The sequence below is a fragment of the Rhinopithecus roxellana genome, chromosome 15 (assembly GCF_007565055.1).
Source record: "Rhinopithecus roxellana isolate Shanxi Qingling chromosome 15, ASM756505v1, whole genome shotgun sequence".
Taxonomy (NCBI): domain Eukaryota; kingdom Metazoa; phylum Chordata; class Mammalia; order Primates; family Cercopithecidae; genus Rhinopithecus; species Rhinopithecus roxellana.
Genome location: NC_044563.1, coordinates 116,753,520 through 116,773,569, shown reverse-complemented (window position 1 = coordinate 116,773,569; position 20,050 = coordinate 116,753,520).

Genomic DNA, 20,050 nt, shown 5'->3' with positions numbered 1-20,050 from the left:
GGAGAATCTTCCCTACCTTCCCATCAAACTTCTTTCTTATATCTGTTCAAAGTGAAAAAACAAAATGGTTTTAAACTCTCAGTGTTAGTTTATGACTCCTATTAATCACATGTAATAACCCTCCCAATTATTAAATTATGGGGACATGTGTTTCCTCAGCCAAACAGAATAATTATTTACTGAAATGAATTAACATATAGAAAAGCCTCAGTTCTATGGAGGCTGAAACTTTGCATAATGAGTTTATCAGCCTTAAAAGCACCAGACGAGCTCTTTTTTTTTTTGGTGAAATAAATACACTGATTATGGTGAAGCTTATCCGTGCTGGCATCTTGCCATTTGCTATTTCTTTAATAAACACAGGTCGAGTTGTGTATCTGTTTTCAGTTTCATTTATCAAGGCTCCCCTTTGCAATTAACAGCTGCGGTAGAGGTGGTGTGGGGGTAGGGAAGATATGTTCTTACCAGCCTCCTCCTCCAGGTCCCCAAAGTTGCTCATTTGGGGCTTTCTTTGTATTTTAATAGGTTTGTCAATCAGCTGACGGCAGCAGTGCAGCAGCGATGCACAGATCTGATCTGCGCTGGCAATATACTTATCACTTGGACGTGCATCTCCAGGACACCAGCCTTAGCAGGAAGGGGAGCCAATCAAGGGGAAACAATTATGCAAATTTAAAATGTAAACTCTCTGGAGCCCCTGCCACAACCTGGTAAGAAGATGAAGGTCTGCTTTCCATTCCTTTTGCTAGTGACAGCAAGCTCTCTTCCCACATATCTTCCAGGGAGATTCCTAAGTCATTTAAGCATCTGCAAAATGGCCCCATGGACATGTGTGGGGAATGAGGATTTATGGGTAATTATATCTAAAAAACTCTTATTTTTCATGGTACTCATGAAGCCACCCAGTCTCCTAAATTTTTTTATCTAGTGATGTAGGGACTGTGTCAAATGTTCACCAAAGGACATTTAGATCATTCATTCATTCAACAAGCATTTAGTAATGTATATTTCAAAATTGCTGAGAGTAGATTTTAATTGTTCACACTCTTCCCAAAATGATAAGTATATGAGGTGATGGCCATGTTAATTAGTTTGATTTAATCCTTCCATATTGTGTACATATATCAAAACATCAGATTGTATCCCATAAATATATACAATTACTTGTCAATTAAAAATAAAATTTGAAAAAAATACAGGCATGTATTCAAGGGTGCAATACTGGGAGCTCCTTGAGCTTATAGTTTGGTTACTTTGTTTATTCCTTAAAAAACAGATAGCAAACATCTACTCGGAGTGAGGTACTGGTTTTGGGTGGAGAAAGCACAGATGAGGTTCCTGCTGTCATGGAGCTTGCCTCTGGGGATGGGTGGGTGCAGGAGCATGGCGTGAGGCTTTTGATGTGGTTCTCAATAAGAACCATGACTCCTGGCAGTCACAGCCTAGCTCTTGAATGTAGTCCGGACCTAGTGACTTGCTTCTGAGAAATAGAATACGGCAAAAGTGATGGGACATCACTCCTGATTGGGCTACAAAAGACTGCCTTTTATCTCAATGGCACTTTCTGTCTCTTGCCCTCTCACTTGCTCTGATAAAGCTTGCTGCTCTGTTGTGAGATGCTCTATGGAGAGGCCTGCATGGCAAAGAACTGAGGGTGTCCTCTGACCAACAGCTCATGAGAAACTGAGCCTCACTCCATTGTCCACAGGTATGAGCTAGGGAGCAGATCTTTCTAGTGGAGCCTTGAGGGCACTTCTAGTCCCAGTCAAAACCTTGATTGCAGCCTGCGAGACTCAAAGCCATAGGCTCTAGCTAGCCACTCCTGGGTTCCTGGCCCACAGAAACTGTGAGATAGTAAATGTTTTTAATGTTAAGTTATTAAGTTTTGGGGCAATTTCTGGCTTAGTCAGGTCTGAGTGCTAAAACAAAATACCATTGACTAGGTGGCTTAAGAACAAACATTTATCTCACATGGTTCTGGAGGCTGGGAACTGGCAGATCCAGTGTCTGGTGAGGGCCCTGTTACTGGCTTATAGATAGCCACCTTCTTACTGTGTCCTCACATGAGCAAAAGACACAGAACTTTAGTGTCTTCTTCTTCCTCTTTTTTTTTTTTTTTTTAAGATGGAGTCTCGTTCCATTGCCTAGGCTAGAGTGCATGTGATGATCTCATCTCACTTCAGCCTCTGCCTCCTGGGTTCAAGCAATCCACCCACGTCAGCCTCCTGAGGAGCTGGGATTACTGATGTGCGCCACCACACCTGCTAATTTTTTTTGTATTTTTAGTAGAGATGGGTTTCACCATGTTGGCCAGGCTGGGTCTCTAACTCCTGACCTCATATGATCCTCCTGCTTTGGCCTCCCAAAGTACTGGAATTACAGGCATGAGCCACTGCGCCCGGCCATCTTTCTCTTCTTATAAGGATATTACTCCTATCATGGAGGTTCTTCCCTTATGAACTCATCTAAATTGAATCGCTCCCAAGAGCCCCACCTCATATTGGGAATTAGGGCTTCCATATATAAATTTTGGGAAGACACAAATAAATAAGCAGTCCATAGCAATTTGTTTTATAGCAATAGATAATATGGTGGCTGGAGGTGGGGAGTGAGATTATAAATTAATAGGCAAAAAGGAAGATATGAGCTGGTGAAAAGGCAGTGCTGAACATGAAGGAAAGGTGATAGACATACTGAAGAGTAACAGGGTGGCTGCTGAGAATTTGAGTCTCAGGGCAGAACAGACCCTAAAGGTCCTTTGTTCAATACCCTAGATTTAGCTAGTGTGCTCTGTGCATCCCTTCCAACGGGCATCCAGGCTTGGGTCAAATACCCCAAGTGAGGGGGAAATTCACGTATTTGTTACTCTGTCCCATCTTTGGATGTAAAAAATACTTGCTGCTGGGCTGGAATTTGCATCCCTATGGTTTTGTCTCCCTGGTCCTGGTCTTTCTCTTTGAGGCCATTTGTCCTCTCTGGTCTTTTGAGCCCCTATACCCTAGACAGTTGTCCAGCCTTTCTTAGTTGGCCCTCAAATTCCCTGACCCAGGTCTCCTTTCTTTCCCAGACTGGTTTCGATCTTTTGATACTGCTTTTGGCCTTTCTGACTTGACTGCCTTTCACACTCCCCTTCCTCTATCCACTGGGTCTCTTCCCACAGTCTCTGTTTGCTCCTGTGGTCTAGGGGTCTATATAGCTTTAGTTAGGAATTCTGCAACTTTGGTCAATGGCCCCTCACAGCATCATGCCAGTCTCCTCCCTCACATGGCAAGCTCTTCTTTTCGCAGAAAATGGTCACCACATGCCAGTTGAGCATTTTCCTCTTCTGCTAAACGTGCCCACCTCTTTGGCGCTTCACCTCCTCCTCCTCCCCAGTGACTTCCTTCCTCCCTTCCCTTCTCTGCCAGCCTCAATTATCACTTCTGCAGAGGACTCCCTGGGGGGTGGCCCTCTCTAGTCAGCTACCTGCTAGACATTGTCCTGTGAGATACTTACAGCCCCTGGAGCTCAGCGTACCTTCCTTCCTGTCCTTTGACAAATATCCACTGATGCTGACACTGGGTCAGTGTTCCTTCTAGTCATCGTCCCCTTTCCTCCCCTGCCTGATGGGCCAGAGTCTCCTGCGTCTCCTGGTATTCTATGCTCTAAACTCAGGGACATCCTAGGCTTTTTCTCTTTCCTTCACCATCCATGATTAAATCTGTCATCTGGTTTGCCTTTTTTTTTTTTTTTTTTTTTTTTCTCCCCTTCTCAGGACCTCTTTCATCTGCCCCTTCCTTCTGCCACCCCTGAGGACCGGTCTTCATCAGTTCACCCCAGACCATAATAATCCCCATCCCCCAAAGAATTTATTACAGGAGACAGTGCTGGAAACTGGAAGTATAGAGACAGGCAAAGCAGATCTGGCATCTGTCCTCGTGGAGCTTGCAGTGAGCTTGTTCATGCATGCATGCATTCACATATTCATTCATTCATTCAAATAGTTATTGAACACCTTCCATGTTACTTTTTCTAGTTGTCTCAGATTCCTGATAGTTGGAGGTAACTTTCTAACTTAGTTGTACTGAGGGGGGCAGTTTCCAATAAACTGCTTGACAATTATTTTGATAATTAGCAGCAGTAACTGAGAAGGACAGCCTGGAATGTCAGGGATACTTTCTCCACCCCACAAAAATCATGAATCTGAGAATTTCTGGGCTGCTGGTCTTATCTACAGGTCTGGCTGATTACCAGATGCCCTGCAGTGACATCTCAGGAAAGGCCAGGACTGGGAAGGCCAACCCCCAGAGCCTGCCTCTACATTCTTGAGACACTGTGGTAGTTCTCCCATCCTAATCCATCTTCTTCCCATCACCTGCAGCAGATCCACTTCAAGCACCTGCATCCTCTCAGGTACCCTGGTTGTTGGAGATGAGGGTCCTGGCTGCCAAGGCAGCAATTAAGACAAGCAGGCAGTGTCAGATGAACAGTGTCCAGACAGCTTCCTGCAGGCTCTTAGGGAAGGAGTTCAGGCCAGAGGTGGGAGGAGGCAGTGAAGAATGATGTGGTACAACTGCAGGCTGAAAGGTAAGTGTGTGCATGCTAAGTAGACTGAGTTCGCGAGTGTGATACCAGGGTTAAGAATATGCTGATTTGGGCCAGACGCAGTGGCTCACACCTGTAATCCCAGCACTTTGGGAGGCCAAGGTGGGCAGATCGCCTGAGGTCAGGAGTTTGAGACCAGTCTAGCCAACATGGCAAAACCCAGTCTCTACTAAAAACACAAAAATTAGCCGGGTATGGTGGCTTACACCTGTAGTCCCAGTTACATGAGAGGCTGAGGCAGGAGAATCACTTGAACCCAGGAGGTGGAGGTTGCAGTGAGCTGAGATCACAGCACTGCACACCAGCCTGAGTGACAGAGCAAGACTCCATCTCAATAAATAAATATAAAAAGAATATGCTGATTTGGGAGATCCCAGATCTTCCTGCAGGAAGCTGTCTGGACACTGTTCCTCTGACACTGCCTGCTTGTCTTAATTGCTGCCTTGGCAGCCAGGACCCTCATCTCCAACAACCAGGGTACCTGGGAGGATGCAGGTACTTGATCACTACCTTTTTTGTCCTTGGGCTAATGAATTAATTTCTCTGAGTGACATTTGTTTCTTCATCTTAAATGGGACTACTAATGCCAGCCTCAGAAGGCTGCTGGAGTTTACAGGAGATAATGTGAGGAATTGCCTGGCATGGGTGGTCAATAAATGGTAGCTACTTATTATTAGTATGGTTAGGCTGGTTTTGAGGGTAGGGTCAGGCAGGAAGAACCAGAAAATTGGGGAGGAGCCAGAGTCCTCAGAGGGTGTTTAAGTTCAGGCTGGGGAAGCCAAGATCCTTCCACAAATGCGCAGACCAGGTACAGGGATGGAAGTGGGGCAAAGCTCAGGTCAGAAGCTGGTGGGAGGTCAGAGAGGTTGGAGAGTCCCTGGGCAGTTGCCAGGATTTTCTCCTGGATTCTCAGCAGCTGCCTTGATCGGCTGTTTCCTGGAGAAGTTGGACAGAGTGGGCAGGAACTGTCACTAGGGCATCAAAATTACTTTTCCCCTGGTTTGGGCCAGAATTGTTTCCAGAACAAAGCAGAGGCTCCAAATGACTATCAAGTGGCCCCTGGATTAGAGACTGAAAGGCTTGGGGGCAGGGAGCCAGGCAAGCCCATCTAGACCTGGCCCACAAGGTGGGAGGGGATCCCTCCAGGGGGATGCCTCTCTGGGCCCACCTGGAAGCCCTGCACCTCCTCTCTTCCTGGCCAGACTCTTCCAGGTCATGCTCATCTGACCTGTTTCAAGGATGCTTATCTGACAACTCTAGTCCTTAAGGATGACTCCTCTCCCCACAGCAGTTTCTCTCTCTTTCTACAGTACCAGGCTAGCTGCTTTATACACGTTGTAGCATTTATTCATCAAGACATCCATGTGAGAGATGTTACACCCATTTTACAGAGACTAAAAGTGAGGCTCACATAGATTAAATAACTTTGCCAGGCTCCTGCAACTGGAAAATGGCAGGGCTGGGATTTAAACACAGGTCTGCCTAGTTCTAAAACCCTAAATTTCAAGAGACCAAGATGTTCCACTTACTATGGCTGAGTAACAAATTACTCTGAAATTTAGGAGAAGACAATTTATCAAGCTTATAGATTCTATGGGTCATAAATTCAGACAAGGCACAGCAGGGATGACTTGTTGCTGCTCCATGATGTCTAGAGCCTCAGCCAGAAGACTTGAAGGCTACACCCATCTGAAGGCCTGTCCACTCCCATACCTGGTGACTGAGGCTGGCTTGAGGCTGGGGACCTCAGTTTCTCTCCACATAGTTCTCTCTAAAAGTCCCTCTATATGGACTAGTTTGAGCTTCCTCATAGCATGATGGCACTGCCTCTGCCAACCTGCAAGTGAGGGTCCTTCCAAAAAGAACCAGGTGGAAAGCACCATCTTTTAAGATACAGCTTCAGAAGATGTACAGTATCAGTTTTGCTACATTCTGCTTGTCAAGGCAGTCACAAAGGCCCATCCAGACACTGAAGGAGGGGAAATAGACTTCCCTTCCAGACACTGAAGGAGGGGAAATAGACTTCCCTTTTTGATAGAGGATTAACAAGGTTTTGAAAGATGTGTGATCAGAACTATTATGTGGCTGATTACTTTTGGAAAAGTCAATCTGCTGCATGAAGGAACCTGAAGAAACATATCCATTAGGTGGTGAGCTCATGAGGACTGACCTTGTCCTAGACTTCTTGGTAACTCTCATAGGCCCAGCATATTAAGACACACATAGTATTTGTTGAATTAAACGAATAAATACAGATTGTCCAAATCAGGCTATTCTGAGGATTTTATTATTATTCTTCCAATTTTGCATTTACTGCTTTCTCTTTTACCGTTAAGCTGAAATGTTCCATCTAATGTAGAGGTTCTTTTGCTTCAAGGTTTGTTTCTTCCATCAGGGGTCCAGCAGGATACCATTTTATTGTGGGCATTTGCTTCGTGTTTTGCAGGAGTCTGTAGGAATGCTCTTGAAAATCTCAAAGACATGTCTTCAAACTTCCGTCAGAGCCTTCAATTCTTAGAACAACATCACCCTTCTGCCTTGCCCAGCCATGCTCAAAGCATGTTTTTTTCCCCCTTGGAATTTCCAAAGACTCTGCATGGAGGTGACAGAGGATCCTGCAACTGTAGTCTAGGGGCTTGTTGTGGAATAAGTATAGGCTTCAATCATAAAGGGAGAATATGGATAAGACCTGGATAGTGATCCTTTGCCAATATATGTATTTTTTGTCTGTCTTTCCTTTTTTCTTCTTTTTTGTAACCTTTCCCCTCCCTCTCTTTCTCCAAAATGCAATCTGGCTTTGTTTGTAGCTCACTACTCCCCAGACTGATCTCCAGTTCTGTGAAAAATCACAGCCCTGCCTTCATCTTATTGTTCAGTGTGCTGCTGCTGGGAGTTGCTGCAGAAGGTACACTGATCTGGCAGCTTACCTGGATGGGTAGAGCCAGATGGGGAGTGGGAGGAGGAAGAACGTTGGGAAGAACGGCCAGTGGATGCTGGGCTTAATACCTAGGTGATGGGATGATCTGTGCAGCAAACCACCGGGGCACACGTTTACCTATGTAACAAACCTGCACATCTTGCACATGTACCCCTGAACTTAAAAGTTGAAGATTAAAAATTTTAAAAATAACCTTTGGTCATACTTCCAGAACATTTTCTCTCTCTTTCTCTCTCTCTCTCTTTCTCTCAGTGTGTGTGTGTGAGTTTGTATATACACACATACACAGGTACAAAATATTTTTAACAAAATAAATATGGTTTATACTTTACAAACAGGTAACTGGCTTCCTGTGCCTCCCCTGATTTAAATATGAACACATATTTTCATCAATAAACATTCTTCTTTGACAGTGATATGAAGAGTGATTATCCATTTTATGGGTGTAGCATGATTTATTTTACTGATCTCTACTATTTTAGGATGTTTAGGTTTTCTGATTTTCTATTAGAATCAACAGCATGATGAACATTCCTTCAGCTAAATCTCTTTATCTCTTATTTCCTCAGTATGTATTTCTAAAACAATAATACATTTAGTTAAAGGATACATATACACAACATGCATATTTATGTATGTGTATATGTGTATATGTATGTATGTATATATATTAAAGAACTTTTTTGCCTTGAGACAGAGTCTCACTGTGTTACCCAGGCTGGAGTGCAGTGGTGGGGTCTCGGCTCACTGCATCTTCTGCCTCACGGACTCAAGTGATCCTTTCACCTCAGCCTCCTGAGTAGCTGGGACTATAAGCACTCACCACCAAGCCTGACTAAGTTTTGTATGTTTTGTAGGGACAGGGTTTCACCATGTTTCCCAGGCTGGTCTCCAACTCCTGAGCTTAAGCGATCCACCCACCTTGGCCTCCCAAAGTGCTGAGATCACAGGCATGAGCCACTGTGCCCAGCCTAAAGAACATTTTTGAAAAAGCTTAAAAATTGTCTCCCAAAGTTTGTAATTTACTTAATAGCATCAGTGCTTGGGGATGCTAATAAATCATCATTAACACTTAGTGCTTTCCATGTGACAAACACCCGTAAAGGTTTTACAGACATCATCTCAATCTCTCCACTGACCCTAAGAGAGGACGTTATTATTTCCATTTCATAGATGGGAAAACTGAGGACCAGATGGACAAAGTAACTTGCTCAAGGTCATACAGCCAGGAAATGGCAGATAAGCGATTCAAACCCAGCTGAGACTGACTGCAAAAACCCTCCTCTCCTTTTGCTACCCAGCCTCCCACTTGCACATTCATAATAACTGGTATCTTAAAAAGTACCTGATTTTTTTTCACTACCAAACTAGGTGTTCTTACTCTTTTTTGGCTGCAGTTTCCACAGACTGAAGAGGCTCTAAATGACTAAGAACAGTTTTTGATTAATTAGATTTTTGTTGCCAAAGAATGAATTTGATCCCCCACCCCCTCCCTCTCACTCTAAAAGCACACAACAAAATGATTTTAGCAGCGGGAATAATTACAGAAAACGTGGTATTAACTCAAATGGAATACAAATATTTTAGATTTTTTATTGTGCTCTAAGACCACCAGAGTGGAAAGAAAAGACTGAAATATGCCTCAGCAGACATAAGGAGAGAGCAGACACCAAGCTAAGAACCCCACGGTCACTCTCTGCTTGTACTTTTGATGATCTCAAAGAGAAGCAATCTTGGGATTTGAGCCTGGATCATAGCAGGAGCTGAAGCCCGTTGGAATCACTTGGTAGACTCAGAAGGAAAGGCTAACCTGGCAAAGACGCAGGTGAAGGCAAGGCCCTCCTCCTCTGGTGCCTTCCTTGCCTGGCTGCTGTCCTTTCTCTCTGATGTGCCCTTAACCTCAGCGCCCCATCTGGGTTTAAACTTCAAGGACTGCAGGAGAGACCCTTGATGAAGTGATGGTGGCTCTGCAGGGCAAGCCATACTCACACCAGTGGTCCAGGTTATAGACCTGTAGAGGCTGGAGGACTCCATCAGTTAGTTCTCCTTGACATCCAGGCTTGACTCTGTCACCCAGGCTGGAGTGTAGTGGTGCAATTGTGCCTCATTGCAGCCTTAAACTCCTGGATTCAAGCTATCCCCCCACATCAGCCTCCTCGGACTACATCACCCCTGGCTAATTTATTATTTTATTTTTTAAGAGATGGGGTCTTGCTATGTTGCCCAGGCTGGTCTCAAACTCCTTACCTCAAGAAATTCTCCAACTGGCAGTCTTTTTGCCTCAGGGCTCTTTGCTTCTCAGACCCACTAAACCTTTTTCTGCCTCAGGGCTCTTTGCATTTGGGTTCTCAATACCTGAGAGCCTACTCTTTGCCTACATCTTTGCATTTGTACCTACTCTTTACTCTCATGTGAACTCCAAAGTACCTTCCTCAGTCTTCCCTGACCACCCTATCTAAAGTGGGACTCCCCTGCCCCCGCAAGTAACCCACTGCCTTTACTTATCATCTTTATATCACTTACCACTACCAGAAAATTTTTTTGTTTACATGTTTACTTGCTTAGTACTTCCTCTCCTAAATGTAAACGCTAGGGGTTTTATTTGCTTTTCTACTTGTGATTCTCAAGGCTTAAGCCAGGCCCTGGCTTAAGGTATGCAATGCGTTTGTTGAATAAACCAATGAGAACAATATTGCCAACTTTATAGTTTTCCTCAGAGGCAGCCTTGAATATTGCAGACACACCATAAGGATCCTTAGCCTATACTTTAGAGCAAGGTTCAGCAAACTACAGCCCACGGGTCAAATCTGGCCCACCATCTGTTTATATAAAGTTTTATTGGAATACGGTCATGCTGATTTCTTTTTACACAGTGTCTATGGCTGCTTTCACCCGGCAACAGCAGAGTTAAGTAGTTGTGACAGAGATCATACAGTCTGCAAAGCTGAAAATATTTACATCTGGCATTTTGTAGGAAAAGTCTGTGAAACTTCGCTTTAGAGGGAAGATTCCCTGGATTACCACAGACCTTTGTTTCATGTGAGTTGATGCCATAATGGTAAGATGCCGCATTGCTTTCTCTCACAGAGGCCTCTTTCATGTCAGCGTCTTTAGATAGGCAACTCAATCTTTCTGTTCATGAAAATATTGGCCTTGGCAATCTGTTTAATTCAGATGGAAAACTACTCCGACCTGAATTATCCAGAGAGCGGAGATCGGTGTGTTTTCTCTAATTGTTAATTATCAGGATGACACATGGTATAGGCCACTCTGCTTGTCTGTCTTTTTATCTAGAGGAAGGGTTTAGCAAGGCACCTTGGTGGCATGAAAGATAGACTTTAAGTGTAAGATTTTATTATTTTTATTATTTCCCTTTGCTTAGATCTCTATAAGAATCATGATGTTTCCAAGGCAGCACATGGTTTGGGGAAACTGGAGAGAATACTCCCAATGGAAAGGGATAACATCACGGCTGCCACATCTGTGTGCAAATGTCGGATATTCAGAGGGACCAAGTCATCTTGATTAGAATCGTGGAGGTATGAGTTTCAAAGTGGAATAATCTCATGTTCAATAAATTTGCAAATTCTCTTCACAGTGCAGTGGAAAAGGGAACATGCTTAAGACAATTCCAGGGACTTGGCTCCTGGGCTTATTCAGATATGGGAATGATTGTCAGGGACTGGTTTATTGTCTTGCTAGGATGAAGTAGATGCTTTTGAATCTCTTTCTATTGTGCATGTCTGCGGGAACACATGTTTGCTCTTCTGTTTCACCCCAAATATTGAAAAGCTGTTCAAATTGCCAGATCATTTTCTCCAAGATGACGCTTATTTATAAAAATCTTTAAAATTATATTACAAAGGATGTGTTTATTGTAGAAAAACCAGAACACATAGTTATTTTAATACAAGAAAGCAAAAAAAAAAAAATCAAACCACCTCTCTGAGATAACCATTGTTAATATTTTATTATAAGCCCTCCCATACTTTTCCCTATGGACTAAAATAAAAAAATACATATGTATATATATATCCATGTGTGTGTATTAGACATGCATAATACTATACATACTATTCTCTAATCTGCTTTATTTTTCACTGAAAAGCATGTTATGAACTTTTTATACTCTACCGAAATCAGAATAGTGTGGTGGTTAACATCATGTGCTCTGAAATCTGGTTGTCTTGTTTGAAATCTTGACTCTATCAATTACTAGCTGTATGACCTTGGGCAAGTTATATAATTGCTATGGTGCATCAGTTTCCTCATCTGTGAAATGAGGATGATAATGATGGAATATACTAACTATATGATAATGATGGAATATACTAACTATAATGATGGAATATACTAACTATAGGTTGTTGTGAGGGTTAAATATGTTAATGCCAAAAAAATTCCATAATACAGTTCCCAGCATATGGGAAGCTCTTGTTAAATGTTAGCTATGATTATCTTTCCATGTTAACTCATGTATTGCCACATCATTATTTTTTTGGCTGCATATGATACTATTGTATTGGTATGGGAACATTCTTTTCTGCTTTTCATTTGGTGTATGGTTGTGTATATGTGATTTAATGCTGGTCATGCTTTAATGCTATTATTTTCTTTCTATCTTTTATTTTAGGTTCAAGAGGGACATGTGCAGGTTTGTTATGTGGGTAAATTGTGTGTCCCAGGGTTTGGTGTACAGATAATTTTGGCCTCCGGGTAATCAGCATAATACCGAATAGGTAGTTTTCCAACCCTCGTGTCCATGTGTACTCAATGTTTAGCTCCCACTTATAAGTAAGAACATGTGGTATTTAGTTTTCTGTTCCAGTGTTAATTTACTTAGGACAATGGCCTTCAGCTCCATCCGTGTTGCTGCAAAGGACATGATCTCATTTTTCTATGGCTGCACAGTATTCCATGGTATATGTTTACCACATTTTCTTTATCTGGTCTACTGTTGACAGGCATCTAGGTTGATTCCGTGTCTTTGCTGTTGTGAATAGTGCTGTGATAAATATACACATGCATTTGTCTTTATAGTAGAAAGTATACTCCTTTAGGCATATACCCAATAATGGGATTGTTGAGTTGAATAGTAGTTCTATTTTAAGTTCTCTGAGAAATCTCCAGACTGCTTTCCACAGTGACTGAACTGGTTTACATTCCCACCAACAGTGTATAAGCCTTCTCTTTTCTGTGCAACCTCATCAGTATCTGTTATTTTTGACTTTTTAATGAGAGCTAGTTTGATTGGTGTGAGGGGGTATCTCATTATGGTTTTGATTTGCATTTACCTAATTATTAGTGATACTAAGCATTTTTATATGCTTGTTGGCTGCATATATGTCTTGTTTTGAGAAGGCTCTGTTCATATCCTTTGCCCATTTTTAATGGGTTTATTTGTTTTTTTTCTTGTTTATTTGTTTTATTTATTTATTTTTTTTATAGATTCTGGATAGTAGACCTTGGACAAATGCGTAGTTTGTAGATATTTTCTCCCATTCTGTAGGTTGTCTGTTTACTCTGTTGAGAGTTTCTTTTGGTATACAGAAGCTCTTTAGTTTAATTAGGTCCCATTTGTCAATTTTTGTTTTTGTTGAAATAGCTTTTGTAGTCTTTGTCATGAAGTCTTTGCCTGGGCCAACGTCAAGAATGGTTTTTCCTAGATTTTTTCTTGGGTTTTTATAGTTTTAGGTTTTATGCTTAAATCTTTAATCTATCTTGAGATGATTTTTGTATATGCTGAAAGGTAGGGGTCCAGTTTTAAATCTTCTGCATAGCTTGCCAGTTATCCTGGCACCATTTATTGAATAGGGAGTTGTTTTAGTCCATTTTCACACTGCTATAAAGAACTACCTTAGACTAGGTAATTTATAAAGGAAAGAGGTTTAATTAACTCATAGTTCCACATGGCTGGGAAGGCCTCAGGAAACTTATAATCATAGAGGAAGGTGAAGGGGAAGCAAGGCATGTCTTACATGGTGGCAGGAGAGACAGAGTGAAGGAAGCCACACCCTTTTAAACTATCATATCTCTTGAGAACTCACTATCAGGAGAACAGCATGGAGGAAACTGCCTTCATGATCCAATCACCTCGTAACAGGTCCCTCCCTCGACATGTGGGAATGGCAATATGAGATGAGATTTGGGTGGGGACAGAGGCAAACCATATCAGGAGTACTTTCCCCATTGCTTGCTTTTGTCAGCTTTGTTAAAGATCAGATGGTTGAGGGTGTGCCTCTTTATTTCTGGGTTCCCTAACCCTTTCCATTGCCCTGTGGTCTGCTTTTATACCAGTACCATGCTTTTTTAGTTACAGTGGCCTTGTAGTATAGTTTGAAGTCAGGTAGCATAATGCCTCCAGCTTTATTCTTTTTTTCCCCATAGGATTGCTTTAGCCATTTGGGCTCTTTTTTGGTTTCAAATGAATTTCAGATTTCTTTCTTTCTTTTTTTTTAATTAAAAAAATAGAGAGAGGGTCTCGCTCTGTCACCCAGGCTGGAGTGCTGTGGCGTGATCTTGGCTCACTGCAACCTCTGTCCCCTGGCTCAAGCAGTCCTCCTACCTCAGCCTTCCAAGTAGCTGGAACCACAGGCATGCAGCACCACACCTGGTTATTATTATTATTTTTTTGTATTATTAGTAGAGATGGGGTCTTGCTATGTAACTCAGGCTGGTCTTGAACTCCTGATCTCAAGCAGTCTGCCCACCTCAGCTTCCCAAAGTACTGAGATTATAGGTGTGAGCCACTGTGCCTGGCCAGACTATTTTTTTTTGAATTCTGTGAAATGCTGCATTTTGATATACATGAAATTGGAGTTGTATGGCACATCTGAAGAGACAGCACTGAGGAATCTTTTAGCCCTCTTGCTAGAGAGGTCCTGACGATATTAGTGGGAAGGGAGAGGAAAGGATGGAAGACTTTGTAGCTATGGATCTCAGCAGATAAGAGGTGATGCAGTGGCTGTGCATGAACTTTACAGGGTCTGGTCTTGGCTCTGCTACTTTCTGAGCATCATATGCAACTTAACCTCTCTACGTCTTAATTTTCACATCTCTAAAATTAAGATTCTTTTTCGTATCTACCTTTTTGGGTTCTTGTAAATTAGATCATTCATGTGAAGAGTTTAGCATTTGTCTGTTACCTGGCAAAGTCTCGATAAATATTAGATATTATTATTATATGAAATTGGGGGTTACCATTAAAACATGATGTATTCATGCATGAATATACATTCACATAGTTTAGCTATGGAACAGTCAGTTGATTAGTTGTACATTTATACCTCTTTTTCCTTCTCTTTCCATTGGTTTCTTTCTACCGTGCCTCAAATTCACACCTACTCTTTAATACTCAGCTTTGTGATTCTGGGATGGGATTCTGCAAACCCCTTTTGCTTTTGCCAAATGGATCCACATTCGATTCTGCTATTAGAAGGTGCTATGTGGAGACTGCTTCCTGGAGGACAGAAAAGGGATATGCTTCTTCCTGTTTGCTTCCAGTTCCTGCCAGCATCACTCCAGCAATGCTTCTTTGCTTTGGCAGTGGCAGTTCATTTCAGCAGAGCAGCTGGCTCCAGTCTTCATTTTTTCCCACACTCTGAGAACCAGTCCCCTTGTCCTTCCTTGGAGATCCCAGCCTTGGCCTGTTGGCATGGCTTCCTCAGAGGTCTGGCCTCCATCTCTGTGAAGGGTTCCTTCATGTCTCTAGGTCCTAGTAGCCCTAGACTCTTCCCTTTGTTCCTCCAGCCATGGTGGCATAGCCACTTTGTAGTTATGTCTGTGAAACTTCAGCATTATCCTCTCAGCCATCTCAGTTCTCCAATGCCTGGTGAACAATAATTTACACTAAATTATCTCTGTTAAAATTTCTGATGTTATTTTTGTTTCCTGAGTGGAAACTTCACCTTCCCTAAATGAATCAGTTGAGAATCAGTTGAGAAGGGAAGATTCATTTTGTGAGTAAATGTGTCAATGTTACTCTGAAGGAAGAGGGCTGGGAGTCTAGTCTTTATCCTGATTGTCCTTATTGTATAATTCTACTTATTGTAGAAGTACCGGAGCCAGCAGACCACCTGGGCCCTGAAGATGCCCTGGAGGCATGGCTTGGGGGGACTGTGCTTTGTGGGCTATGGCTGCTTCCAAGAATGCATTCAGGGATGAGACCTCAATATGAGTGTCCACATTTGGGAAGCAGAATAATCCTTTAAGGCAGACCAAGAGGAGAAGGAGGATGGAAGGAGAGAGGCCTGGAAGAGAAAGGACTACTGTGTTATCAGAGGCAGAATGCAGGGTAAAAAATGGGTCACCAAAAGCCAGCAGAGGGTGGGGTGTGGAGAGGGAGAGAATCACGGAGGCTATTAGTCTTGGTAATAGGACAGTTTCAGCCTTTCATTGTTTACTGATAATAAAAAAGGCCTGCACAATAGGTTGGTCAACACCACTTTCCTGCTTCATTGGTTTCCAAAGGGATTTGATGCTTCCCTGCTGAGAGATTATTTCTAGGAGCCTGTTTCAGGTCACTCACCATAACCTCCTCACTCAGTGATCAGCTGTGTTTGTCTCCCTGTCTGTCTGTCTGTCTCTCTCCGTTTGTGTGTCTGTTTCTTTCTTTCTCTGTCTCTGTCTCTCTCTCTTTCTCTCTCTCTCTCCCCCCCCTCCCCTCTCTCTCTCTCTCTCACACACACACACACACACACACACACACACACACACACACACACGCTTCTTTATCTACTAGGAGCATTGGAAATCCTGCCCCAGCAGTGGTCCTGCCCAGAGCGGATCTGACCAACGAGGCTTCAAGAGAGCAGTGGATGAGGCTGCCATTGCCTTCTGACCCTCAGCTCTCTGGATGCACACATGACCAGGATGCCTTTATTGAGTTCAAAGAGCCAGGTGGTGCTGCTGATGGGGAGAAGGCAGAGTGACTCTGGATGGGAAGAGGTGAATGGCTCTTACCACCAGGCAACCTGGTATGGGGTTTTATGAGCCGAAGCAGAGAAGCTCCTGCCCCTGGCTTAAAAATTAACTATCCTGGCTAAAAACAAAATATTCCCTTTGCTTCTTCAGAGAAGATTCAACAGGAAGGACAAAAGCATCTAATGTCTCCATTGAGATTTTTTAAAAATAAACTTTTTATTTTGGAATAATTTCACTTTTACAGAAAGTTTACAAATTAATACGAAGAGTTCTCATGTTCCCCTCTTCTAGTTTTCCCTGTTGTTAACATCTGACATCACCATAGTACGTTCAGAAAAACTGAGGAACAAACATTGGCATGTTACTCTTGTTAGTTAAACTCTGTAATCTTTATTCAGGTTTCACTAGCTTTTCCATGAATGTCCCTTTTTCTGTTCCGGGATTTCATCCAGCATATCAGGTTACATTTAGTTGTTTTGTCTCCTTAGTTATAATTTTTCAATCTTTCCTTATTTTGATACTTTGATAATTTTGAGAAGTATTGGTCAGGTACTTTATATAATGTCCCTTCATTTGGGTTTGCAAAGTGTTTTTTTCATGATTAGACTGCGGTTATGGGTTTCTGGGAGGAAGATCATCAAGGTGAAGTGTCCTCTCATCACAGCCAGTGGGATGTACCCAGGTGCTGTCCACATAATTTACCTGTGGTTCCACCATGATTTGAAGGCAGAGGGCAGGCTCTGGAAGCCTCCTACAGGATGAGGGTCTTGATTCAGAGTCCTTCCCTCTGGATATACAAGACCATGGATTGCTGATCAAGAAGGACCCTGCAAAGCTGGAAATGGGGTGGAGTAGGGCAGTGGTGCACATCGAAAGAGCAACAGACTGGAAGCCAGGTCTGTCCGGCACTAGTCCTGACTTCACCGCTTCTGAACTATGTGATGTTGAGTGAGAGTCTTTAACCTTCCTGGCCTCAGTTTCCTCATTCACCAATCAGTATGTATCCCCTTCCCCTCCCTTCCTTCTAGGGTTGGCAACTGGATCAGATGGATATTAGGTATGAAAAGACTTTAAAAAGTATAAAAGACAGTACATAGATGGGAAGTCAGTCTTTGAAGCCTGCTTTGGATTTTCCAGCATTTCAACTCCAGCAGGAGGAGAAAGATTTACTTTCTATTTACTGATCTCTGTTAACAAGCAAACACATACAGGTCATATGGGTGTTTGTGTGTATGTGTGTGTGTGTGTGTGTGTGTGTGTGTGTGTGTGTATCTCCTAACTTTTTTAAAAGTCTGATTTATTGATATATATTTACTTACAGTAAAATTCATCCTTCTTATGTGTACAGTTCTGAGTTCTGACAAAAAATACAATCATGTAATCTTCACCACCATTAAGATAGAGAACACGATACATAGAATGCTTCCATGACCTCTTCACCCCCAAATTCCCTCACACTCCTGTCATCAACCCATTCCCCTATTCTCAGCCCCTGGCAATACTGACCTGGTTTTTGTTCCTATTTTCTACAACATCATATGAATTGAATCATGTTGCCTTTATTTATTTATTTATTTATTTATTTATTTATTTATTTATTTATTGGTTTTAAAAGCAACAGTATTGAGATATAACTGATATACAATAAAATGTACATACAAAAGTATACAACACATAAGTCTTGGTTATGTATACATTTGTGATATCATCCCCACAATCAGGACAGTGAACATATACCCATCACCCTAAAAGTGTCCTCAACTTCTGCTCTCATTGCTTTTCAGCAAACTGATGGTTCTCTGCATGCACCCTGAGGCACAGTGCTCACTCCCACTGTCACGCCCTCCTTCAGGCGGCTTTCCTTCCCTTAAGCTACCACCTGGCCCTTTTGATCTCTCCAAATCCTGCCCATTCTTCAATTCTACGCTTTAGCCCTCCCCACCACCCAATGTCTAAAGGGTCCTTTAAAGTTATCCTTTGAGAATAATTCAGCCCACACTTGCTACTTCCTTTTTTGCTCCTAATGTACTTATAGACAACCTCTCACTGTGGTCTTTCTTTGTATAACGGTGGTTGTATCTTACTGTCCTAAGGTGAGTGGCCCAGTGTTTAGCAGTGTGGTCTCTGGGGTTGGATAGTTAGGTTCATACAGTTAACCTTAGGCTCCTGTTTAACCTCTCTCTGTGTCATTTTCCTTATCTGTAAAATTAGGAAGACAATACGGTATCTACTACAAAGGGTCTTGTGAGGATTAATTGGGTTTATCGGCATAAAGCACTTAGAAAAGAATCTTGTTACACAGTAAGCACTTAATAAATGTCTACTATCATCATCAGTACTATTATCGTTGAAAGCCTTTTTTTTTTTTTTTTTTTTTTGAGACAGAATCTCGCTCTGTCACCCAGGCTGGAGTGCAGTGGTGTGATCTTGGCTCAGTGCAACCTCCGCCTCCTGGGTTCTCGCCATTCTCCTGCCTCAGCCTCCCGAGTAGCTGGGACCACAGGCGCCCGCCACCACACCTGGCTAATTTTTTTTTTTTTTTGTATTTTTAGTAGAGACGGGGTTTCACCGTGTTAGCCAGAATGGTCTTGATCTCCTGACCTCGTGATCCACCCGCCTCGGCATCCCAAAGTGCTGGGATTACAGACGTGAGCCACCGCGCCCGACCCGTTGAAAGTCTTTTAACGGCAAAACCTATAACTCTCACTGTGCTCACAGTAGTGGACTTGTGGATGGAGCTCAGATATTTGTTGGGCTTTTGATCAAGGGACCATTTCAGTGAATCAGAAAGTTCCTGTGACCACTTAACATATTACACATTTGCTTGTGTACTGCTCTTAGATGATATGAAAACAAATAAAATTCCCAAACCAAAAAGCTGCACTCTTTTTTCTGGGTAAATACAGCCATGACATGTCTATTTCCATGGTTTAGAATATCACCAGTGGGAATCTACTGTGGAAAATTGAGTACAACACTATCATCATATGATTTGTTTTGCTCATATTTGGATGTGCCATTGGCTGTGGAGCCAGACAGTGAACTCCACACAACGAGGGGCCTGTGAAAATGCAGAGAAGGCAAGAAAGGATCCAGACATTTAGTGGACAGCTACTTCAGTGGTGTGTCAGACTCAGTTGCATCAGCTTGTAAGAGATGATTGTTAAATTTGTAGGAGTTTCGTAAGTCAGTTATTAAACACCATCATTATAAAAAAAATACACTTTAATTAAATAAATTATATTAAAGACAAAGGCAATAAATCATTATACTCAAGTTGAGTATAAATACTCAACTAATTATTTTACTGTTAACTATATTTTTGAGGCTACTTATATTTATTGCATCTGTGCAGTGAAAATACTATATAATCATATGCTATTTCCCATCTCTTGTGTTTGGTGATGTCAAACTGATAGCTTGAAACTGGCCATGGGAGGAGTATTTACACCACAGATATTGGTAAATGCTTCAAATCAGGGCCTTTGATTCTTAGATGGTTGGTTGTTAAACATTTACTAGCACATCACTGATATTATATACCAGGCATGGCAGTTGAACCTTTTTAGTTCAGGAAACAGAAGATCACTCAAGCTATTTCAGCTA